At 30.7% G+C, this 27979-nt stretch overlaps 1 pseudogene; it reads right to left on the reverse strand.

Moving 5' to 3' along the window:
* Positions 1 to 99: 99 nt before the first annotated feature.
* Positions 100 to 27883, reverse strand: LOC143071049 (uncharacterized; annotated as a pseudogene).
* Positions 27884 to 27979: the final 96 nt, after the last annotated feature.

The following is a 27979-nucleotide window of genomic DNA, read 5'->3' on the forward strand; positions in this document are numbered from 1 at the left end:
AAATGTCAGGAAAGGGATTTCAGTTGATCAAAAATGGAAATACTTTGGTAATCTTTAGAGAAATAGATTCTTACATAATAACTCAAATCTCTATTGGATAAATCTGATAATCCACTGGTACCAATGTTAGAATCTATATATATAGACAAGACTTGAATAGACTTACTTTCTACTTTTCAGTGGCCTTTCTATGTGGCAACCACATGCAAAAGTCTCCACTTCAACAATAACACACTGTCGATGATAGTGTTGTAAACATTTAGTACACTGAATGTAGGACTCTGATTGACCTTGACAGAGTCCAAACTGGTTTGCCCCACATTGTTCTCTTAGTTCTGGTTCTCTGTTAAAGATAAAAAAAATACCATCTACGAGAAGGTGGTATGAAAAACAAGGTTCCTTTTTCAGATGCATGGATAAGAATTCAACCGTCCCATTAGGTTCCTGCATTCATGTCTGAATGTTTCTTCGATGCCATTAAGTCGTTTGTGAATACAAACATTCAACTTGAATGCCATTGGAATGAACCTAAGGTAAAACGAACCTAAAATCAGATAATAAATTTATTAAACAGATTTTCTTCTCCTTTCTTGTGTATCCCATTTGTTTACTACTTTGCAATTTCAAATACAGTACTCCTATGCTTTTTCATTTCACAATTAAAAAATCAGAAATATTTTAGTATTTTTGTTAAATCTTGCTTGCATTGGTTATCTAGCAGGACACAAAATTTCAGACTATTGTATGACATCCATCAAAAAAATCACATTTTAACATGTTTAGTTTTTTTCTCATTACACTAAGTTGTTATCAGATCTTAAAGATTCAAACCAATTTAGCTGATTCAGTACAGTATAGATAACATTAAGTATCCAGTTGGTTTTTAGTATTATGAATAACCTGTCAATTCAAAATATGTAATTTTTATCTCAATTTATCCAAGAAATACCTAAGATATCTTCATCTTTGCAGAAATTATCCATTTTCTTCAGCTCCATCTGAATAATTGTCTTATCATTGTAATTTTGCGTCTGCAATTATATTAAAAAATCATTTCAATAACAATAAATTAATTAAAGAGTTTATATTAATGTTATGTTCAACAACCTCCATAAGCATTCACACCAATAAACCTATATGATATTCATGATGTATGAAGATAGAACAAATAACTAGATGTATGGATTGAAGGTTGTTTAAGGTAGTGCTAGTTAAATGCACATTCATGATGACAACATGATAATGTTATAATAATATTGACCCTGTATTTTTCTAGAACAATATGCTGGCCTGGACTTTTAACATGTTAGTTCACAAGAAAACACTCCACATGAAGTCACTCAGACACATTATCCTGAGCAGAACAATCCTTAATTTTACGTCTTGATGCTATGTAATTAACTGAGAAATAGCATATTTGCAAGTCTTTGGTTTGAATTGAGGTCAAACCCATGACCTGCACTTCAGGCTAAAACAGGTTAACAAGGGGGTTACAAATGACTAGATGTAACTTTGTTATATTAAGTTGAACTTGGACTTTCACTTGCTTTATGCAGATTTTAAACAATCAGTTGTATTCATATTTTTGAGTAAGAGACACAAAGTTATGGGTTTTATCAGCTGAATGGCTAACAACTTTTTCAAACAGAAATGTACATGTTTCTTCACCTTATCTATCTCTGAAAACTCTGTGCAGACAATGGCAAGTCTAATTTGTTGAGCTTTGATTTCAGTTCCAAAAATGAAGACAGACAGTCCACTGAAAATTGTCCAAGAAGCTTTGGTTTGGACTTTAATTGGATAAAGGTGGTCTCTTGTGCATTTAATTGGAATGTTCTCTATGTATCTAGTAAAGAAAAAATAAAATGGTATTTTGAGTATTCCATATGAATTTAAAATACTCATATATCAATTACGATTAACATTAAAACAGATTTTTTTCATAGGGTTAAGATTAAATATAACTTTTCATCACATATTTTGAAGAAACAAGCATTTCAATAGTGTAGTTATTGGCACTGCAATTTGCAAATGTTCATGCAAAAAACATACCATGTTCAGCGATAAATGTATTAACACTAATTTACGAAGAAAAAAACCTGAACTGTCCTCAATTACAACTAGTCCCTGTTTTCATCAGCCTTATACCAATATTAGCCTTTAAATTATAAGTAAATATTAGCATTCTAAGTTTTTGGCTATATTGTTTTGGGGTGTAAGTGTTCCTGATGAAAGTAAATTCAGAAAGGGCACTTCTGATACAGCAATTTATTATCAAATTCTAATTCTAATTTTAATTACAAACTTGTCATAAAAATAATTGGAAATTGATAAATTACCCATCACCAAACTCTCCCATCGAAAATAGTTTTCTTCTGCATTCAGGTACTTTCCATTTCACATCTTCAGGAGTGAAAGGAAGATTTTCTGTAATTTCCATGAATGTGTCAACCAAAGAGAGTCAGCAATCTCTTACATCAAGGATTGATATTTTATCAAAGAAATTCTCTATACTCTCCTCGGAAAATTTCTGCACAAAAAAGAATAGAAGGTTTTTAAATGATACTTTTACATAAATTATAAGAAGAATGTGTCCATTAATAATGTGTCAATGGCACACAGATTGCGCCCCAATTACATACAATGTTATAAAGGTATATAACTCTAGAACAGTGAAAAAGACATCATCCGTATTTAAACTTGAACTGTGTTTTGTGGTAAATTAAGCACTGTGTATATTAGTTTAATAACATTTGTTTGAGGTAAACTTTTGTTCATTATTTGTACATAAATTAGGCCCTTCGTTTTCTCTATTAAATAGTTTTACATTTGTCATTCAGGGACCTTTTATAGCTTACTATGTGGTATAGGCTTTGCTCATTGTTGAAGGCTGTAAGGTGACCTGTAGTTGTTTAATGTGCAGTCATTTTGTCTCTTGTGAAGAGTTGTATCATATAACATCTTTTTTTTCTTATATTTAAGAAGTAAAAAGACACAACAAATTCAATTATTTTTCCATTTATCCATTTTAAAAGGAACATGACTAGTAAAAGTTATGCAACCCAAATTTAAGCTTGATCTGTTTATTTTGTGACAAGGTTTAAGTTTTTAAGTTCTATAACGTTTGGTCATGGCAGACTAAGAAAGACAATATGGGAATGACAAATTCAGCATTTAAAAAGGTACTCAACTAGTAAAATGACAGTTTCCAAATTCAAACTTGATGTGAGTTTTGTGGTAATACACATTGTGTATAAGTTGCATAACATTTGGTTGAGTCATTTAACTTTGCAGCAATAAGACAGGTGTTGAAATCAATTGGTTTAGGTGTTATATAGTATCATATAAAATATGTTATGGACCATCAAACAGTAATGTTACTTATACTAGTAGTCCATATTATTTGTCTTACAGATTCAATGAGGTTTTTCACAAACAGGGCAGTTGTTCCGGTAAAAGTCTTCTTCATTTCTGGTTTTGGTTCACAGTCTGTAAGATGTACATAAAAAATTACAGGAGAACATAGGCTTAAGGTGGTACCCAACACTTTAACTAAAATTAATTTGGCTTGTTTAATTTTCTTAAAATTTTGACAAAGTATTTACTTTGACCCTTTTACAATAATATAAAAATTTCAAAAAATTTGAACCAACCGTTTTATCAGAAAAATTACACAGGTTATATAGCAGTTTGACAAACACTTACGGTATTTTGATCATTTAGAAGCTTAATATTCCCTTAACAACACAACATAATTAAAACGTTTAGCTGATTTTACAGAGTTATCTCCCTGTAGTGTTAGGTACCACCTTAAATACACCTACATATAATAGTAATCTATAAACAGACAATGGTAATTCCTTATGTTACTTGCCTAGCATAAAAACATATAAGGAAATATAAAGTACCTATTAAAGTTTTTTGAATTCCTGCAAATTGTTTTCACAATGTCAAGGAGAGTTTATAAGTCATAAATGTAGCATTGTATAAAGACATAAATGTTACATTTAACGCTGTATGTCTGCCTTTTAAAATGAGGGAATCTATAAAACAAATTCTAATGCAACAACATTTGTAACGTTCATTTTGATTGGATAACGTCACTTATTTACATGGCATCAATTGACAATTGATGCTATGGGACGTACGCGCAAGCGCAGACGGCATATGACAGATTTTAAATACATGTTTTAACGTTGTTTTCTGTCAGTTTCATTAGAATGGAGATAACAATATTGTATTTTAAGCTCCGACGGCATCAATTGGGGATTTGATGGTCGCAAATACCTGTTTACTGTCTCCGCTAACGCGTCGCCAGTAAACTTAATTTGCGACCATCAAATCCCCAATTGATGCCGTCGGAGCTTAAAATACAATACAGTTATCTCCTAATTATCAATGAAATGAAAATAACTAGTGATGAATGAAGCAGAAAAAGTTTTGAAGATTTGTTAAGCTTTACTTACATTGATCTGGATGTATTGAATTTTTAACAGGCTTTTCTTCCAATATTCCACCTAAATCTATTGTGTCTGGAATCTTTATATAAAAAAAATATGTGGTTAAATAATTTTTCAATCTTATTTTTATTTGATGTCTGGTTAATAATGATAACACTTTTTTATGGAGTGTTTTCAGCTTTTCTGTGATTTTTTTTATTGACTTCTAACAACAAATTAAATTGCTGGTTGTAATAACAATTTTAAAATAAATGAAAAAAAAAATATATATTTTATAATTTATATTTTTTTTCTTAAATATGATAAATTTTTTTCCATTTTCAATTAAATTTAAATTGCAGAAGATAAAACATAAACGTATAAAACAATTATTAAGTTTAGTATGTTGATATATAACAAGTTATCTGAAAACAAGAATGTGTCCAAAGTACACGGATGCCCCACTCCCACTATCATTTCCTATGTTCAGTGGACCGTGAAATTGGGGTCAAAACTTTAATTTGGAATTAAAATTAGAAAGATCATATCATAGGGAACATGTGTACTAAGTTTCAAGTTGATGTAACTTTAACTTCATCAAAAACTACCTTGACCAAAAACTTTAACCTGAACTTTGCACTATCATTTTCTATGTTCAGTGGACCATGAAATTGGGGTCAAAACTATAATTTGGCAATAAAATTAGAAAGATCATATCATGGGGAACATGTGTATTAAGTTTCAAGTTGATTGGACTTCAGCTTCATCAATAAAGTGCTGCGCTTAGGCGCATGATACGCCCGTTGCTCTTTTAACTTGTCTTTTATGCTCTAAATGAATTTATATGATCAACTAGAAATAGTGTGAGCCCTGTCAAATACAAATAATAAATAAAAATGCACAAAAAAATTGGCACTATTAAGGCTACCTCAAATTTAACTAAGTTTGTTTTCTTAATTTTTCATCCATACATAAAATTTTGTGAAAGTGTTAGTTATAGTCCCAAAATTGGAAAAATCCCCCCTTTTTTAAGCATAAAAATTCATAACACGGAAATGTAAAATCTGAAATTTATAAAAATTGAAAGGGAGCTTACATTAATAGATATAAACAATTCACCAAAGTTTCATGGACATTGGTGAAAGCCTTTTTGAGTTATTGTCCGAAGTGTTAAAAATCACCCTTTTTTTTATGAATAAAGCCCCATAAATCCAAAACTTAAAATCTGAAATTTATAAAAATTGAAAGGGAGCTTACATCAATAGATATAAACAATTCACCAAAGTTTCATGGACATTGGTGAAAGCCTTTTTGGGTTATTGTCCTAAGTGTTAAAAATCACCCTTTTTTTATGAATAAAGCCCCATAAATCCAAAACTTAAAATCTGAAATTTATAAAAATTGAAAGGGAGCTTACATCAATAGATATAAACAATTCACCAAAGTTTCATGGACATTGGTGAAAGCCTTTTTGAGTAATTGTCCGAAGTGTTAAAAATCCCCCTTTATTTATGTATAAAGCCCCATAAATCCAAAACTTAAAATCTGAAATTAAAAAAAAACGAAAGGGAGCTTACATCAATAGATATAATCAATTCACCAAAGTTTCATGGACATTGGTGAAAGCCTTTTCGAGTTATTGTCCGAAGTGTTGAAAATCCCCCCTTTTTTATGAATAAAGCCCCATAAATCCAAAACTTAAAATCTGAAATTAAAAAAAAAACGAAAGGGAGCTTACGTCAATAGATATAAACAATTCACCAAAGTTTCATGGACATTGGTGAAAGCCTTTTTGAGTTATTGTCCGAAGTGTTGAAAATTCCCCCTTTTTTTATGAATAAAGCCCCATAAATCAAAAACTTAAAATCTGAAATTAAAAAAAAACGAAAGGGAGCTTACGTCAATAGATATAAACAATTCACTTAAGTTTCATGGAAATTGATGAAGGTGTTTTTGAGTTATTGTCCGAAGTGTGGACGACGGACGGACGGACGGACGGACGGACAACGGTATACCATAATACGTCCCGTCCCGGGCGTATAAAAACTACCTCGACCAAAAACTTTAACCGGACGGACGAACGGAGGCACAGACCAGAAAACATAATGCCCCTCTACTATCATAGGTGGGGCATAAAAATAAGAATGCTTGACAAACAATTGATACTTCACAAAAGGTTAAAAGGGTCTGCTTTTCAAATCCAGAATGGATAAAGTTCTTAGTATAAAATTCATGTATATAAAATAATTTTGGTATACCAATTGCACTTTGATATCAGAGAGGCATGTGCCTATTAATTTAAAACAAGAGGCTCTGAAGAGCCTGTGTGGCTCACCTTAATTTACTGATGCTTTTGAAATCATGTAAATTAAGGTAAAAACATAATTTGGAGCATTAGATTTTTAGATATTATTAGATACTATAATGATATCTAAGATAATAACAAAAAAATGCAAAATTTCCGTACAATTACTAACTCAGGGGCAGCAACCCAACAATTGGTTGTTGGATACGTCTGAAAATTTCAGAGTAGATAAATCCTAATAGGATGAATATTTATGTCCACTGTCAGATTTGCTCTAAATGCTTTAGTTTCAGAGATATAAACCAAAAACTGCATTTTACCCTTGTTCTATTTTTAGCCATGTCGGCCGTGTTGGTTGGAAAGCAGGGTTGTCAAACACATTTTCTAAACTATATACCCTAATGATGATTATGGTCAAGTTTGGTTAAATTTGTCTCAGTAGTTCCAGAGGAGAAGATTTTTGTAAAAGGTTACAAAAATTTGTAAATTTTAAAAAAAAATTTACTATAAACATGATAAAGGGCAATAACTCCTTAAGGGTCAACTGAAAATTTTGGTCATGTTTGACTTATTTGTAGATCTTAATTTGCTGAACATTATTGCTGTTTACAGTTTATCTCTATCAATAATAATATTAAATAATAACAAAAAACTGCAAAATTTCCTTAAAATTACTAATTCAGACACAGCAACCCAACAACTGATTGTCGGATTTGTCTGTAATTTCCCAGGCAGATAGATCTTAATCTCATGGACATTTTTATTCCGTCAGATTTGCTCAAATGCTTAAGTCAGAGATATAAGCCAAAAACTGCATTTTATCCCTATGTTCTATTTTTAGCCATGTTGGTTGGCAGGCTGGGGTTATGGGACATGTTGTTTTTTTTAAACTAGATACCCTAGTGATGATTGAGGCCAAGTTTGGTTAAATTTGGTCCAGTAGTTTCAGAGGAGACGATTTTTGTAAATGAAATCAGTGTAAACTCTTTGGATGGAGAGTTGTCTCATTAGCCATCACTCCTACTAAATCTTCATATTTTTATATCATATAAACTTTAAAATTGACATTTACTTACGATATTGTTTTCGCACATCTTGCAAGTGAAAAAATTAGCATCTTCTTTGGCAAGGCTCTCACCAACACAGAAAGGAAGTTTATGGAAGTGTCTACCACAAATTAAACAACCAATCTGCATAAAATAATTTTTTTTATATAAAAATTATACACAAAATTGAAAATAAAACAATTATAATATGTTGACATCAGTATGTTAAAATCATTACATATAATAAGCAGGTGTAGATATTGTAAGACACAATCAAATATAGAACTAAAACATTTAGCTGAGTGCTGGCTTCGGCAAATGCCAGGATATGCAGCATTAAATAATTTCAATTAATAAAAGCATACTCAATGCTCCCTCCGCTACAACAGGGGCAAAAAAATGAAAATATTTCCTTATCTATACTGTGAATTTAGAAATTATTACAACTTTTTTAATGCTGTGTGATTATGGCAATTATTAGAACTGTCATTCTGATATCTGATACATATATCTCAATGCAGATTTAACATGAAATTGCCAAAAAATTCATCTCACATTTTTTTTCATTCTTCAAAAAACAGAAGAATAAATGCAGGAATAATTTCTATATTTACAGTAGTCTGTTGTAAACGAATGTCTTGATTCTATACCATATGATTTTACTTACACTAGGCTGTTCTTGAACATTAAATCCACAGCAGGGACAAGCATCTTTCGTATAAACTGCAAGACATTTTTTGAAAGTTTTAATTATTATAAAATTAGAAACAAATAAAAATAAAACAGTCAGAGTTGCTAATTTCAGACCAGCCAAATGGTTGATATATATTTGAATTGCATGCAACAGTTCAACTGCATTGGGTTATTCATGCAATCTTTGAGTGACACTCTTTGTTGGAGAGAGGTTGAGTGTGCTCAGATGGTTCAATTATGAAATAAGGAAAGAATATAATTGAAGTTTACTTGAAAATATGCTGAGAAACAATGAAATCGTTTGATGGACAAGTTTATCAACCTATCACAAAACAATTTACATTTGTAAAGATCTAATTTTCCGAACAGAATTTGCTGAGCGATTGATGATAAACACTGATATTTTCTGAAATCACAAGACTGTTACACATTTGTAGAATCTAAATAGAAATTTTCGATGCTTACAAAAATTATATATAAGATGGTAAAAGAAGATTTTATCTCTTCCCCTATAACAATGTATAACTGTGGATTATAAAATATTCATTTTAAGGTTGGTCTTTGAAAAAAATGAGGGATGTATGCATTTGAATTAGTGAAAATGATCAAATATATCCATCAGATTATACAATCAAAGAGCTGAATAGCTCTGAGGGGAAAGACGGCCCTTGTTTCTATTTCATTTTTTTGGGGGGGGGGTATCTTTTGATAGTCTTCATATAAAGAATGAAAAAAAGAACAGCTAGCACATGTGGAAGGTTGACACTATTGGAATCAATTGTTGTTTAATGTAATTTCGTTTCTTTAGTTTAGGGTTCAATTTAGACCAATGGAAGAGATCTGCATCTTCTAAATTTAAACATTCAATTAAAGTTGATAGTTAATATCTAAAATTCAACTAGTTGAATTCTGTCATTTAACAACAACTACAATTATTTTTGAAAGTGTACAACTGAACTGCAGGCTAGGGCCATTTTCCATTTTTTGTGACAGTACTCTTAAGATTTTAAATTTTTTTCTTAAGAAAGTTAGGACTGAAAAATCTATTCAGTTTTAAATTTCCACTGATAAAGTTCCCAGTTACATCTCTCATCACAGGGATACAGGTACTAATAAAAATAACAATATGATAGATGTAAACTGTGTGAAGCTTGTTTCCAAATCCTACATTTTGAAATATTTGTAAAATTTCATGAATAAATAGGTTTAAACTACAAAATGCAACATTTGTAATTTTTTTTGTAACTATTACAATGATTATGTTGGTACACAAAATTTAGTTTTAATGGACTACTTATCATATACTAAATGTCACATTTTAGGTGTTTATTTTAGTGGATAATTAGCTTATAAATTGAGGTGCTCCTGAATTGGAGGAAGATTCTCAAAACAGAGTTTTACAGAAAAAAATGGAAAAGATCGTTTCTCTCCCCGATCTCATGTAGCCCCTCGGACTTCCTGTTTACTTTAAAAGTTGTTGACCTACAAATTAAAGTATTGCATGTTGATGTTTGAATCATCTACAGAAAACATCATTATGTTTAAATTTAACAAATTCTATTTTTTAATAAGTGCACAATCTTTGAGAATGATTTAAATAACCAGTGAAGGATATCCCTGCTTATGCGTAGTGTGGCATTTCAACAATGACGTCACTATAAAATATAATGTAGGTTGGATATATTTAGCATATCTCGTCATACTGATTTTTCCGGATTGTAAAAAAAACGTAAATAGTGTAAAGGAGAGCTCATTATACGATAATTTCGAGAGAAACAGAAGGGAAATGTGTAAAAAAGTGTTTATAGTATATTTATTCATTTGTGTCTCCCCATCTCATCATTCTCAGTAAGATTTGTTGGGGGATTTTCCACACTATGAAAACAAAATGAATGATGTGAGGGAATGTCACTCTGGTCAACCGCATTGGGGATTGACGGCTTGAAGCCGTCTTCCCCAAAAAAATACATACAAAGGATTTAATTTTTTTAAAAGTACTGTACAAGGAGAGACATACTCTGAAAGTTATTTTTTCATAAATTTTTCATAAGATATTTTAATTTCTATATAATTACCTTCATACAGTAACAAGGTCTCTGCAATTTCTTTCCTTATTTCCTGGACCTCTGTTTGTGTAATGCCTGTTAATTTTTTTTTGACAGTATTCTCTCTGCAAACTATAATATTTGGAAAAACTTATAGTTCATGGTGTTTATTTCACATATTTCCATGAAAATAATTATATGTGAATATCATCATTTATAATTATTTAAATATATATTAATATCTCCATTATCATCTCTTATTAATAACTGTACAAAGTGGTTGTAATTTGTTGCTGTGTTACATATTTATTTTTGGTTCATATTTTTGTACATTAATTAGGCTGTTAGTTTTCTTCTTGAATTGTTTTACATTTGTCATTTAGGGGCCTTTTGTAGCTGACTATGCGGTATGGTCTTTGATCATTCTTGAAGGCTGTACGATGACCTATAGTTGTTAATTTCTGTGTCTTTTGGTCTTATACATTGATTCAATTTTAATTCATTGAAAAACATCAAGATGTTGTATCCAAAGCATTCGAATGAATTAAATTAAGCATAACAATTGGAAAAAGATAACAGACTAATTACCATTAAACAATATACACCACAATTGTAACCATCTAACTGCAAAGCATGTTTTTCAACATACAATTTCCATTCTATTGTTTTTTCTGCAAATAAGTTGATCTATATGCCAAATAATCACTGAATGAAATGAAGACATGTTGTCAAATCATATAAAAAAAAGTCATTTGACCTTCAAAAGAAAAATATATGTTGTCTGCTGTTTTCAAACTGATAATAGAATTATTTTACTATAGCCTGCAGGGGAAGATCCAGCCATTCTTAAAACGGGGTTCCCAACTCAGGAGAAAGAGGGGGATTATGTTCCAACTATGTGTCCCAATTCAAATACATTGATCATTAAACAAAAGGGGTTCCTACCCCCAGAACCCTCCCTTTGGATTCCTCACTGGTCTGAGTCCATCACCTGAATCTATGGTGTTGAAAATAGCAATTTTCACTTATTTGACGAGATATATAATTATGTTGTATACATAGATTTGCAGTAAAAATATACATTTGTAGTTTGCTCTGAATATGCTGTTGGTAATATCGAACTAGTTGGATCTTATAAAATATACTGCTGTGCCAGGATCCCATGATAAGCTCCTTGCTTTTTAAAGAATAAAGTTACATAAATCCTCAATGTCATATCAGAAATAGTCTGACATGTTGAGGATGGACAGTCAAACAGATGGACAGACAATGGTATAACATAATAAGTCCAATAAACAGCCATACAATAATCAGTACATACAATATATAGTACCTCCAGTTTCTTTGAACTTGATAGGCAACTGGGGCCTGGAAACCCATTGGATTGTAAAACTGTATTCGTCCATCAGTTGGTGTTAATATCTAAAAAACAAATTAAAAAATACAAGTAAACTGTGAGCAGTGATGATACCCCCTCCGAAATATTTTGGTAAACAGGAAGTAGTTGAGTGATGAATCTAAAAAAGGAACACGCGATATGGCTGACTTTTATAAACCCCGAAACCAAATTTCAGATATCCTTGTATTAAAGTTCCTGAGAAAAATGTGATGAAAATTTTCATGGGACTGACGGACTGACAAATGGACAGACAGAGTTATAACAGTATACCCCCCTTTTTTAAAGCGGGGGTATAAAAAAAAACTTAGAATTCCAGTGATGACTGCTACATGCTATACCCAGCATCATCTTAATAGGCAGTAAAAAAGAAATGAGGGTACATCATGTAAAAAAGCAGAAATTAAAATCACAAGAAGCTGACATGCATGTTATAAAATGTAAACTACCACTAGGTCCCAGTGATTCCCTGCCTGATTGTACACTCCACATATCGCCTCATAATCTGTTAAGATTTTCTAAAATATATAAAAACCAGATGCTCCGCAGGGCGTAGCTTTATACGACCGCAGAGGTTGAACCCTGAACGGTTGGGGCAAGTATGGACACAACATTCAAGCTGGATTCAGCTCTAAATTTGGATTGTGATTAAATAGTTGACACAGCATAGGTTTCTGACACAGAATGAATGTGTTCTAATGAACTTAAAATTTTTGTTTTCTCTTAGAGCAATTCACTATGCTGTTGAATATTAATCCTCTCAAAACAAGAATGTGTCCTCAGTACACGAATGCCCCACTCGCACTATCATTTTCCATGTTCAGTGGACCGTAAAATTGGGGTAAAAACTCTAATTTGGCATTAAAATTAGAAAGATCATATCATAGGGGACATGTGTACTAAGTTTGAAGTCGATTGGACTTAAACTTCATCAAAAACTACCTTGACCAAAAACTTTAACCTGAAGCGGGACAGACGGACGGACGAACGGACGGACGAACGAATGGACAGACGGACGGACGGACGGACGCACAGACCAGAAAACATAATGCCCCTCTACTATCGTAGGTGGGGCATAAAAATGTTTGAAGAAATTTTCTTTTTTATTTATGAAATTTCAAATGAGAAAAATTGAACCCAATTTTTTTAATCACATCCCCCTTTCCCTTATTCCAAAACTAATCTCAATTAAAATTTCTAATGGAGTTTGCAACAATAACTACTCATTTAAATACATCATAAAATATTAAGATGTAGAAAAAACTGCTTGTTATCACTGAATGTTATTTATTATAATTTATCAGTTGGTAGTAAAAAGTGAATATACATTGTATATTGTATATAACAAAGATTTAAGTTGATTCTGGACAAAGAAAGATAACTCCAATTAAAAAAAAATCTTGCTATTGCACAATATTTTGCAATTAGATATTTCTTGCTTACTATTCTGGACAAAGAAAGATAACTCTAATTAAAAAAAAATTTGCTATTTCACAATATTGTGCAATTAGATATTTCTTGCCATTGCGCAATACTGTGCAATTGAAAAGACTTGCTATTGCACAACACTTAATATAATAATTTTAGATCCTGATTTGGACCAACTTGAAAACTGGGCCCATAATAAAAAATCTAAGTACATTTTTGGATTCAGCATATCAAAGAACCCCAAGATTTCAATTTTTGTTGAAATCAGACTAAGTTTAATTTTGGACCCTTTGGACTTTAGTGTAGACCAATTTGAAAACAGGACCAAAAATGAAGAATCTACATACACAGTTAGATTTGGTATATCAAAGAACCCCATTTATTCAATTTTTGATGAAATCAAACAAAGTTTAATTTTGGACCCCGATTTGGACCAACTTGAAAACTGGGCCAATAATCAAGAATCTAAGTACATTTTTAGATTCAGCATATCAAAGAACCTAACTGATTCATTTTTTGTCAAAATCAAACTAAGTTTAATTTTGGACCCTTTGGACCTTAATGTAGACCAATTTGAAAACGGGACCAAAAGTTAAGAATCTACATACACAGTCATGACAGTTAGATTCGACATATCAAAAAACCCCAATTATTCAATTTTGATGAAATCAAACAAAGTTTAATTTTGGACCCTTTGGGCCCCTTATTCTGTTGGGACCAAAACTCCCAAAATCAATACCAACCTTCCTTTTATGGTCATAAACCTTGTGTTTAAATTTCATAGATTTCTATTTACTTATACTAACGTTATGGTGCGAAAACCAAGAAAAATGCTTATTTGGGTCCCTTTTTGGCCCCTAATTCCTAAACTGTTGGGACCTAAACTCCCAAAATCAATACCAACCTTCCTTTTGTAGTCATTAACATTGTGTTTAAATTTCATTGATTTCTATTTACTTAAACTAAAGTTATTGTGCGAAAACCAAGAATAATGCTTATTTGGGCCCTTTTTTGGCCCCTAATTCCTAAACTGTTGAAACCTAAACTCCCAAAATCAATCCCAACCGTTCTTTTGTGGTCATAAACCTTGTGTCAAAATTTCATAGATTTCTATTAACTTAAACTAAAGTTATAGTGCGAAAACCAAGAAAATGCTTATTTGGGCCCTTTTTGGCCCCTAATTCCTAAAATGTTGGGACCAAAACTCCCAAAATCAATACCAACCTTCCTTTTGTGGTCATAAACCTTGTGTTAAAATTTCATAGATTTCCATTCACTTTTACGAAAGTTAGAGTGCGAAAACTAAAAGTATTCGGACGCCGGACGACGACGACGACGCAGACGCCAACGTGATAGCAATATACGACGAAAAATTTTTCAAATTTTGCGGTCGTATAAAAATATCTTACAGCTAGATAATGGTTTGTTGTTTTTTCTATATAGATTTTAAGTTTTAAGTCTCTTTGATCCTTGCTTTTTTTTTGGTTGTTAATCATTAAAAAAGAAGACAGAAATAAAACAATGCATGTTTTTAACTAGTATATCATGTATATTTAGCATGTAAAATCACCAATTAAAATTTTTCTTAGAATCATTTGACTTTAATTAATGTAATATACTGTAGATTATTAGCACTGGTATATCAGTGTATATTATAATAGCGTATCAGCATTGATTTTAACTGAATGTTCATTAAAGCAATAGACTTTTACCGTTTGGAATAGATTCTGATTTCCAATTGAATCTCCTTTGCATATGTTGGTCATTACTGCAGCAGTTATATGCAAGATATTTCTTCCATTGTCTTGTTGTGCTTGACAAAGTACAGCCAAATAGGCATCAATAACCTAAATAAAAATGTGATGTTTTTTAAATTTAAATATATAAGCACTTAAATTACTGTTAGAACCTTAGTTTAGGATAATGGTATTTATAATTTAAAAAAAATATACAATTTTTAATTGGTACCACTTTAATGCAGTTATTATTATTATAGTATAACACCATCAAAGTCCTAACATTCTTCCACACCTTGAAGTGAATATAGTATATACATTAAAACTAGTATGTATCTTCAATCCAAAATGTTGTTAAAAAAAAAGTCATTAAAATATCCATCAATTTTACCCTTTTAGATCTTTTGAAGGCACCTACTAATGATCAATCCTACAAAGACAGTTTGCATTAAACCACATCAATTGAAATTGGAAATTTAAAAAAAAAATCAAAAAAATCCATAGAGTTTCTAGGGGGTCTCATTGGGGGGTTCCGATCCTGGATCCCGCTTACTGTTTTGTCAGATTCCCGTATCCCGCTTACACTATGTACGTAAGCAATTTTCACTTTTTTTTGTCATTTCCCGGGTCCCGCAAGACCTCATTTCCCGTTTTTACGACACAATAATTTGACTTTCACGCTTACCAAAAATCGGCAATCCCGCATCACGCTTAGACCCCAATGAGACCCACTTTCTATGAAAACTATGGCCTCCGTTGCCATTTTCAATTTTCGATGTCCACTAAAGTAAAAAAAATTGTTCATGACCTTGATAGGTTTCAACCCAAAAATGTAATACATAAAATATTTGAATTAATCTGGAATATTTGAATATTTTAAAACTTACCTGATCAGTCAACCAACAATTCCCAAAAAGTGATGCAATATCAATGTCTTTTACATTTACCCCATAAACCTTGGCCAGAATATAATGGGATGCATTTCCAATTGACTGAATTTTTCTCAACAAGTGAGTTGCTGAAATTATACAAAGTATACAAATGATAAAGTTGAATTCCAATTTCATTAATACTTCACAGACAAAAAATCTAAAAAATTACAATATCATAACCCAGGCAGGCCATGTGTAAATTTCCAACAAATCTATGGCTTATAAATTTATGAATTATTTTCAGACGTATATTGTCAACAAACATTAATAGATTGTAAGAATCAAATACATGTAGCACTATAATTTAATCGTGTGAAAAATTTCAAAATGTATTACTGTGCCTACACAATCATTTATTTGTTTTGGAAAATATAAATTATTGTCAGAACAATTAAATTCATACTTACCATTTCTTCTATCTATTTCTGTGAGGCTGATTGTCATTGATTTCTTTGACTCTTCATTGCATAGCCCTAAAAAAGCAATGGTAGCTGTAGTATTCATTTTCTGTTAAATTCTTTTATGCATCAGCAGGTTTGTTCCTTGAACCATATATCAAATAATAGAAGTATGTGCTGTTTTACATTTCCCAACTGCTTGTTAATAAATCTTTCTCCTAACTCTTGAAATGTCTGTCCTTGGCAAATGATTTGTAAATTCAGAAATTATTGCATGCATTGATTATGGCGATTTTGTCATTTAAGACTAAAATGCGATATTAATTTTTGTGATATCCTGAAAAATCCTTTTGATTCATATAAAAAATTTCAAAATTGGGAGTTTTAATTTTTGCATTTTTTGCAATAATAAAAACATCACAATATTTTTATAATTTACAGTACCATATTTCTCCACTCTCAACAGTTACATTTTACTGTGACTTGACTGTTAGTGTTGCTCTCCACCTATTGCAACTTATGGTTTTATATAACAAATTCCAATTTGCTTAGAATTTTAAATGAGTGGCAATAGTCAGAGAGCAGTACTAACAGTCAAGTCACTGTAATCAATTAAAAAGTTCAGAAAGCCTCAAGCTTTAAATATCAAAATTCAACAGAGGAGATGTATTGTAGTACACTTATATGAGTGAAGGAATATATGTTTTCCATTAGAAATTCATTAAAAAAAAAACTTATGGAGTGAAATTAATGTGCATAGGCTATTCTCATATTTTTAATAGGGGGACATAAATGTTGATCTATCTGATTACATATATCATGTAAGTTTGTATATTACCATTTTTTTGAGAATATGTGGTAAAAGAATTATAAGATAAGAAAAGGAAGGTAACACAACAATCCTCAATGAATGATCTAGAAAAGATCATTTACAATATAAGATCAAACACTCTACAATTATTCTCATATTTTCACACAATAATTGATAAATGTAAGATTTGTCTCCCTTGAATTCTTTGTACAATTATAAAAGGGTAACTAAATTCAAACAATGTATAACTATTACCTGCAGAATATACATTTGAACTCATTTTAACCGGTGATAGTGTCTTTGTGTACTTTCTCCAATGTGGTCTTCGCATAAATGGCACTTTTTTATGCTTGCAGATCTCTTGGTAAGACGTCTTGTGAAATTGCCTGCAATTTGAATTAAAGTTAATAAGCATTTAATATTGCTTCAACTGTTCTACATTAAACAAAAAGCCGTCTAAAAGACGGTTAAACAGATTTTTATTACATTAATTTGTGTCTTGCCATTTTCCAAACTTTCAAAAGCCATGACATCCAAACAGTCAAGGTAGCCCACAATTAAAACTTAACAAACCATAGATACTTATGAACATGACCATCTATGCTAAAACACATTTAATCTCCAATTTCTTTATACAATGAAATAATTTTAGTGTAAGAAGCACTTTTACACACTTAAATTTGAAGTGTTTATTTTTATGCCCTCAATACTATAGAAAGTACCAGGACATTATGTTTGCTGGTCTGTGTGTCCATCTATTTATCATGTTCATTTATCCTGCATTAGGTCAAATTTTTGGTCAAGGTGAAGAAGCATCAACTTTAAAAAACTTATTACACTTGTTCCTTACTGCTTTTTATTTGCTTTTTTCCTAGCAGATCTTTTTAATACAAACGATTCTTGACGCTTTAGATAGATGATCATTAAAATCAACAATTTAATCATAATTTTATCCCAAAAAAATTATAAGGGTGTACTTACTTTTTTTTTGCTGAAGGCTGTTTTTCTGTCTTCTACATATGGTCTTCTTTTTGGTAGCAGGCAAATTTAATCGAAGACCATTTTGATGTGGTGCTTCCATTTCCGTTTCCTTTACCAACACTGCCAGTCTATTATTGAACTCTTCTAGGTATTGGCTGTTATTAATACAAAATAAATTGGATGTAATTTGTTTAATGTTGTCTAAACATAAGTTTCGAGCTTTGGAAGAGGAATTTTCTACTGTGTTATCTCTGCAAGCAGTTGAATCTTGTTGGCATTCATATTTCATTGAGCTGCTTGCATTGTTTACAATCAGTGTTTCTGTTCTGTTTGTTTCTAGAAGTCCAAAATCAATATTGAAATGAGGGGTTGCTTTGTAGTACTCTGGCAGTGTATTCCAATCTTTGTTTGGCATGTTCATCATGACTGCCAGCATATGCTTACATGGCCAGTGATGTTTTCTCCAACCTGGACATGAACATTTTGGTAAATCATCATTGAGTCTAACTTGGTATACATTGTCAGACTCAACACTTCTAACCAGCATATTATGGTTAACCTCTTCCATATTTTCAATGGGGATCAGTGTAGCCGCAGGTGGAATTCTGGCTAAACAATGGTCAACAAATTTTCTTGGACGGCTCCTTAAAAACTCTGGAACATCATTAGAATACTTTCTATAGTTATCCAAGGACTGAATGTTGTATTCTTTATACCTGGAAAATGGAACCATCCTTAATGATTAATGGGATTTGGCAAATAAGATAGAATGACATTTTATAACATTAGTTTTCAAATAAAAAGAAAAAAGTGAATGAACAAAATTAAAAAAATATTTGAACTTTTGACTTGTGAGTTTCATCCAATCTATTTGATTTAATTAAAATTGTGTAAAAAGTATTAATTTGAAATACATTCAAAACTACTTAAGGATGGGGCAAACGTGGTCTCTAAATAAAAATTAACAATTTGAATAACAGGAACTGTTCATGTGCATTAATATTTACTGTATTCATGGTATTGGTCTAATCAGCATATCTAACTTTGATTTATCTAAGAATTGAAAGCTTTCTTTTGTAATTTTATTGGTGTAAAAGCATTGACAGAAACACACACAATATGAAATGTCAGAAGGATGGAACACTTCATTCTTAAAATGTGCTTCAGTCAACCTTTTTAAAACATTATTAGATTACAAAAGAAGTATTCATAATACAATATACCAACAAAAAAAAACTGACCAAAAATTAACATTGTTTTAAACAAATGCAGTCAATAATTGCATTAAGTAGGTATTCCCTAACTACTGATAAATAATGAGAGTAATCATTTTAGGGATTTAAAGTGGCTGCAAATGGTCTCAAACAATAAATTAATTTCTTATCAGAGTAAAAATTACCTCTCATAACTATCTGGTAAGTATTTGGTTACCAATGATGTCACCATACTTGACAGAGATTTATCTATATACTCTGTCAAGTAGTTTTCCTTGAGTTCTTTGTGTTGTCTTTCAAGACCATTGGTTGTATTCACTCTGATGTTAAAGAGTGAATTTCTGAAAACTTTTGACCATCTCTGAAAAATTTATAATAAACAGACACCTAAAAACATTGTGTAATAAACGACTTTTCAATTGTATAAAATGTGTGATAATGTTGCAAGTTATTTGAACTGTTCAACTGGTTTTTTTTTTGATAATATAAAAATAAGAAGATGTGGTATGATTGACAATCAGACAACTCTCCACCACAGATGCATAATTAATGAGAAGACTAGGCACACAACACAATATTTATAATAAATTATTACCACGTCTGTAGTTCATGTTAACATTACAACAATCTTATTTTATATTTTAAGTACATATCTTTGATTATAACAGCTATAAAACTTGGTTATAATTTTGTCAAAATTGTAGCTACTATCCCTTTAATATACATGTACTATGCAAAAAAATTAAGCTGGTGGTAAAGGGAGTCTCAAAATTTGATTTTAAATTAACAAACCTTGCAGTTCAAAAACCATTTGTTTTCGAGCCAATTTCTCAAGGAGACCTTTGCCTTGAAAATATCACTGCTTCTTAATTGTTGCAAAGCATTTGCATATGACTCTGCAGAATCAGCATCAGCTATTTCTCTTAACCTGAAAGTAAAATTATTCGATCAAATCATTTGAAAAAATATGTAACTAATTCATGTAACTAACAAACGGATATGTCACAATTTGATAACTTTGAAATTTTGTCTTATTGGTGCATTCTAGAATTTATTCACAACTGACTGTTAGACAAAATCAATATATGTTTACTAATTGAGGGCTATGTTTTCAGGGAGCCTACTTTCGTTTAAACATGGTCATTTTCCTTTTATGCACTTTAAAAGAATTGTCATGGATTGAAAACTGTTACTCACAGTCATGTGCTGTATGCAAACTAAATACTTAATTGATTGTTGGAAATATAATTAAACATCTTAACGTTTGCATGTTGCCGGTAAAATGCAATAAGTAACATTTAATTTTAACCATCATGTAGCATCAACTGCAAAATATAATTTAGTATTTTTTTATGAGTTCAGAAGTACATGTGACAATGAATATTTTTTTTTAACTTTATAAATAAGCATTACATTTTTTTAATTTCATCTTTCTCATCAATGCAATCATGCTTAATTTCTCTTAGCCATCTGTGCCAGGCTTGTTCCCTATGGAAGTCACAAAGATACACCATTAAACCTAAAACATACAAATCTTTCTATTCAATTACAAACTTAAAATATTATTAGGCTATGTATTTAGGTGCTCAATGGCACACTCCAAAAGAATCTTTTACATAAATCAACACATCTAAACACTTGATAACTAAGTAATATGCACTCAAACTTTAATTTGCAATTGGCAAACAGAATAAATTCACTTTTATAAAATCAATGTAAGGAGTTAACTATATGGTTTTATTTCGTGTAAAAAAAATAAATCTATTTAAAAGGAATAAAATTCTTTTAAAATATCAGCTAATAATTGTAATAAGGAATTTAAAGTAAGATGCAACAAGGTAGACCAACCATATAATTGCAGTAAAATTATCTATTTTGTATTTTATCAAGCACTATATTTTTTATTTACATAAAAGCATGTAATATAACTTTATGACAAAGATTAAATAAAATCCTTAATGTGTTTATAGAAACCATAAATGCCAGAATATAAAAAGTTTTTTATAAACTTTCAAAAACAATGAAGGTTTTCTCTTTCTGATAGTTAGTTCATCAAATTATTAGAAATAAAGTAGTAATTATACTAAATTATTTCTCTAAAATATCAATTAAAATAAGAACACTGAATGTAACACTGTACACTATATCAGTGGCAGATCCAGGGGGGGGGGGGGGTCCTGGTGTTGGACCCCCCTTTTTTAGGACAATAAATGCATTTGAATGGGAGTATAAAGTTGAAACCCCCCTTTACTCCTTTTTTAAAAATGGCTGGATCTGCCCCTGACTATATATATACAACATATATATTGAAACATTAAGCCACCAATAAGAAAAGTATAAAGATGACAATATTAAAGCTGAAAGATTTCCATAATGTGTCCTTTTTATGATAACTGGAACTGAAAATCATAAGAAATAAAATATATAAAATTTATACTCTTAAGGAGGCTCGAGGGTAAAAAAATTTCAGAAAAAAAATAAATATTTGTTTTTCATTTCAAATTTTATTTGTTACCTTTTGTAGTTGTTACTTATCATATGGTACAAAAATCATTCAAAACAAACAATTCATGTTGGCCCCAGATGACTTTTAAAATGTATACATCATTGAAAAAGTTCCAAATTATCTCCCTTTGGTGGAAAAATGCCATTTTTTGGTTTTAAAATTGAAATATCTTTTTTAACTCATCGGTGACCTATATTTTTTAATATAATTTCCATATAAGCTGTACTTAAACTAAATTATTGTAAAATTTGAGCGATTTCTGTAATAAATTTCTCTCTTTTTTTTTCGATATTACCTTTATTTCTCCTATTACTTCAACAGAAAATAAACACCTTTACAAAAATGTATGCTTCTTTCGAAGGCAGATTGTGAGCGCAAATGAACGGTGACCCCACTTTTTTATTTTATTTTTCTGTTAACTATAAGATAAAGTTCATTTATAGAAAAATATAGAGAAATCCTATATAAATGATTTAGACCCGTGAACCCCCTTAAGGAAAACAATAAGGGAAAGTTTGAATTTTAGATTTATAATATTTTAAAATTTTTAAGAACTGAAGCAATGGTAAAACTAATAATTAATTAACCCGGGAAAATAACACTATTCTAATTCTTTATCCAAACTATAAGTTTACCTTCAATGTATATGTATACAACATTATAATAACTTTCAGCCATAATATGAAGGATTGACATGAAAATGTTGTCTTCATGATATAAAGAAAAGAGCATAAATCTAAAGAAAAATAATAAGCAGGTGATATAAACAAAAGCTTGTGTGATAAAAAAAGCTTGTACAATGTGTGTTCATGATGTATGTATGTATGTGAATATATAGTGATATAAATGCCAGTACAACAATTAAAAAGCACAACCACCCACTTACCAAATCATACGTACCAACAAGTAGAGGTTATAATCTGGAAACAAAATTAAAAATTTAAGGAATGTATTGATATTCAAAAATTAAAGTTAATCATAAATTCAAGAAATGATCAATAGTTTGTATAATATTTTCAATTTGCACAAAATCCACTTATTCTGAATAGTTATGATGATTTTATCAAAAAATTTCTTTTTTTATTAAAGTAAATATGTTAGTAGTGATATCGAAGGTAATTTGTAAAACATGAAATTGATAATTCAGTTACAATGTATTTCCTGAGTTTACCTTCAAATGTTTGTTCAAGCGCCCAAATTTCTCTCAAATCAAAATCTCACATGAAATATTTGGGCTTCCACATAAGATTCCAATCTCTCAATTTAATGAGTGCCTCTTGAATGGTGTAGCGATTCTCATTAGCAACTATAAAAGAAGCTACAACACTATATCCAACATTTGTATTGACGCAAACCAAGAACAGAGGAAGGTCATATCTCAATGTTTTATATGTTGCATCCAACAAGCAAATCTCCTGGCCATAAATGTTTAGAAGCCTCTTCTGTGTTGATGAACAAAAAGAAACTGGGGAACTTCCTTTAACATCATCATTACTTTTTTCTTTTTGTTTACCATCTGATCTGCATATTGTAAGAGAAAAAGAAAGAATTAGAAACACCACTTGGCATTGCAGTCTCTCATTTACCTCAATCTAACACTAATCTTTTTTCACAAAGAGCATACTTATTGTCAAAGGAAAAACTTTAGAGACCCTCCCATATCTATTAATTTGAGAAATGGGTTTAGGTAGCCAAGATATGTTACTGTATAATAGAACTCTAATAGTGTAAAGGAAATCTATCAAACATAAAGGATGTGTCCTCAAATATGTTTGGATATCTTCCCAACAAAACTTACAATAGCATAAAATTCAATCTCCTATAAACAAAACAAAAAGACAGAAATCATCAAACCAGGCCTCGACAATAACGCTTGTCCGATACCAGAGGGAAAAAAGGTCGGACAAGTAAAAGCTGTATCAAGCTTGTCCATCGGGACAAGTACAATTATTCACAGAAAATAAATTTAATCCAACTTTGATGAACAAAGTAATTTATTATAAACAAAAAACAAGAAAACAAATATTAATTTGACATGTTTCTGTATTATGTTTATTCAAATGCAAAACCTTTTTCTTCAACAAGTTTACTTGCAATCAATAATTTTAACTGGTTCTTTGTCAGGTACTTTTTAACAGGTAAAAGGTATACTATTCTCGGAAACCAGTCTTACTGATCCGAATCAATGATGCGCTTTGTAGATTGGGTAACTTTACAGGACAGTTCGTCACCTCGAAAGATTCAGCTCCAATTGTTTAAGAGACAGTTTGGCACCGTAGGAGACATATTTAGTAGACATGATTGATAGACAGTTTGACAAGGCAGGAGACATTTCGGGACCAAGACAAATCAGTAACTCATTTTGCTACCTTATTCTGTTCCTTAAAATAAATACCATACCGGTAATTTTTTCACAAAAATATTTTTTTTTATTTACCATAAAATTCACAAAATCATATTTGATCATAAGTAGAAAAAAACAATACTTGCAATATGGTGACCTATAGTTGTTAATTTCTGTGTCATTTGGTCTTTTGCAGAGAGTTGTCTCATTGGCAATCAGACCTTATGATGGCTTATCTTCTTCTTTTTATTGATTGCATTTGAATACACTTTTTTTAACTTAAAAAAAAACCCAAACAGAATACAAATCCAATGAGTGTACAGGCCTATCAGATCGTGCCTCATGATTAGAGTCTGATGAGACTAGCATTGATGGAAACTAGACCCTAATTCCTGTGATATGACTAGTTTCGCAGTTGTACTTGACTCATATTTTTGAAAAGTATTTAAAAAAAAATACATCAAATTCTGTTATATTGTTTAAATTCGTTTTGCTCCTTTAATCAACTAAACATGTAAAAAGGTTATTTCTAATAGAAATTTTTGGACAAGTAACAATTTCATTCGGACAAGTTGAAAAAAAAGTTATTGTAGAGGCCTGCAAACGCACTCATAATCTTTCCTACTGTGGTTTCATTTATTTTCGTGGATTGACGAAAAATTGCATTTTCGCTGATATTTTATTTCGTGGTTATGCCAATATCTGCATAAAAAGCATATAGAAAATTTACGTTTCGTTGAACATTCAAATTCGTGGTTATCATGTACCCACGAATTCCACCAAAATTGGTATCCAACGAATAATGAATTAATGAATCCACAGTTTTTCTTATATTCATAAGGTAACTAATAATTCTCACCCCAGTCTTAAAAAAAAAGTATCCAATGTATATTCAGCCTCCCATTTCCTCACCAGACATTGTAAATTCTGTTGATCATTCTTTGAAAACCTTTTAAAAAAAATCATAAATACAAATTTCGTACTTTTAAAACTCTATTAGGATCTGGTCGTCTGACAACGACAACGCAGATGATGACGACATCATACCATTAAACAATCCAAAAAAATGTTTTGCGTTTTTCTCAATGGTATCCCCCTTTTGCGCTGAGACTTCATTCTTGAACCATATCATCGACAATATTCAGGTGATAAATTATAGAAAATACTGGAATGATTTATCATGTTTATAGGGAAAAAAAATGAAAAAATAAAAAATGATAAGAACTAGAGGCTTTAAAGAGCCTGTGTCGCTCATCTTAGTCTTTGTGCATATTAAACAAAGGACACAGATGGATTCATGACAAAATTATGTTTTGGTGTTGGTGATGTGTTTGTAGATCTTACTTTATTAAACAATCTTGCTGCTTACAATTATCTCTATCTATGATGAAATTGGCCCAGAAGTGACAGTGGGAAATATTTTGTAAAAATTTTTAAAAATTTACAAAATTTATAAACATTGTTAAAAATTGAATATAAAGAACAATAGCTCCTTAAGGGGTCAATTGACCACTTTGATCAAGTGAACTTATTTGTAGCTCTTAATTTTATTGTACGTTATTGCTATTTACAGTTTATCTTTATTTATAATAATATTCAAGATAAAAACTAAAAGCTGCCCTCCCTTCAGGCAAGGTGAGCTAATAAAAATATGTTTAAAATTTCATTTTACTGGAACACAATGCTATAACTTGCTATGATGTAAAGAATATAACAAAATCTTTAAGCTTGATGAAAAAGGTGTGGAAACTAATTATTTGAGTGAATTTTCCAAGTCCAAGTACCATAACTCAAAATCATTACACTGGAACAAAAAATTGTACTTGATCTGTAACTTGTCATTAAAAAACTACTTACCAGTTATCAAATCAATATCTTCAAGCACGAAGAAAACAAGTGTGGAAAACTGATTATAACTGACAGACAGAGTGCAAACCTAAGGTCCCCTTCAACTTTGTTGGTAGTGGACTGATAAACTTAAAATCAAACACATGACCATAATACTGACTATTATCCTACCTTGTCTTGGTTAAGGCTAAATACATATGATTTCTTATGTCTCGCTCATTTCAATGAAATCTTCTGTTAGTTATTGGAATGTCCAAGGAAAGTTCTCTCTTAACAAAGATGTTCAGGTGCCTCTTCATTTCGGACACTTTCCTTACACCATCAAAAACCAATTCCCTGATGTGTTCTTTCACAAGGCTATCAAGTGGTTGGGAGTATCCTGAAAACTGAAATGAATAGGGATAACTATCAAAATGGTATACAGTAAAGGAGAATGTCATAACATTTATATCTAATAAGTAATGGAAGAATTCACATATATTGAAAAACATTCAATGAGCAACATTACAACCTATTAATTTTATGTGTATTCAGGGACTTTCTATACTAACAGGACTTGTTTCTTTCGATTTTAATTAATAACTAAGCAGACCGTGTAAAGCTACCACTGAACAAAACACTTAGTTTCGTATCTCTGATATACGAAGCTAGTAGTTATTTGCGTATTTCACAGTACATATTTGTTAATATAAAATCTGATTAATAGCCATTTACCATGACAAAAAATATAAGATTTTGAAAGAATGTTAAATTATCAAACTGAGACGTATTGTTTTGAAGAACACTCCAGTCGTGCAGAAGGGTTTACATATCGAACAAGATGGCCACCATTTGTAATTCACCAACAAAATACCTCAAAGTTCAAAAGATCTTATATTTAAAAAACTATCCGAGGAATCTTTTCAAAAACAGCATTTTGCAATGACAAAATGTATAAATTTTGATAAAAATGTTTTTTCGTTTAACTTGAACATACAGTTATGAAGAAAAATTCGTAAATATGAAAAAATTTGCTATGAAGTCACGTGACATTAGCAACAGCACAGTTCTGTCTGCAAATTTGTATAGACATGGTTATAAGTGACCAGTCCCGCTAGTATAGACTGTCCCTGGTGTATACAAGAATCAATGTGTTCTTTGGTCACTTATTGAATACGTTTTCAATATTTGAATTCTTTGATAAGTTACTCTCTTTATTTATTCATTGACAATTGGATTTATAAATAAACTAAAAAATGTAAGGAACTATATCTTTTTCTTCACATAAAGAATGAAATATTTAATAAAATATGAAACTGCACATCTGAACCAACATGACAAAAAAAGAATGATTGTAGGAAAGAAATTATAGAACTCACACAAATTAACTGTACTTAGAACTGTAAATTATTGCAAAATTTGTAGTTATTAAAATCTGCAGTGATCATTTCAGCTGTAATAAATTTTTTGGTAATTGCTTTAATTATATTTCACATTTTTGTCAGTTGTCATGGATTCATATTAATAAATGTACACACTAATTTCTAAATTTACAATGACTTTATAAATATTTTTACACTATTTGTATGCACTGTATTAAGATGATAAATATATATGCATTACTTCACCAATTAGATGATTCTGATGAGAGTTGGCTTCGGGAAGAAATAAGACAATCTTCAAGTCTTTCTTTACATGATTGAAATTGGCTGTTCTAAGGTTGGATGCACATTTTTTTCTCCTGTAAGTGCTATCAAGGCCATCAACCTGTAACATTGGATCAGTTTTTAATATTAATATAAATAAGTAATAATTATAAACATTTTTTGTCATAAAAGGACAATGGACATTATTGCTATACATGTACTTTTCAAAGTT

The sequence above is a fragment of the Mytilus galloprovincialis genome, chromosome 4 (genome assembly GCF_965363235.1).
Source record: "Mytilus galloprovincialis chromosome 4, xbMytGall1.hap1.1, whole genome shotgun sequence".
Classification (NCBI taxonomy): domain Eukaryota; kingdom Metazoa; phylum Mollusca; class Bivalvia; order Mytilida; family Mytilidae; genus Mytilus; species Mytilus galloprovincialis.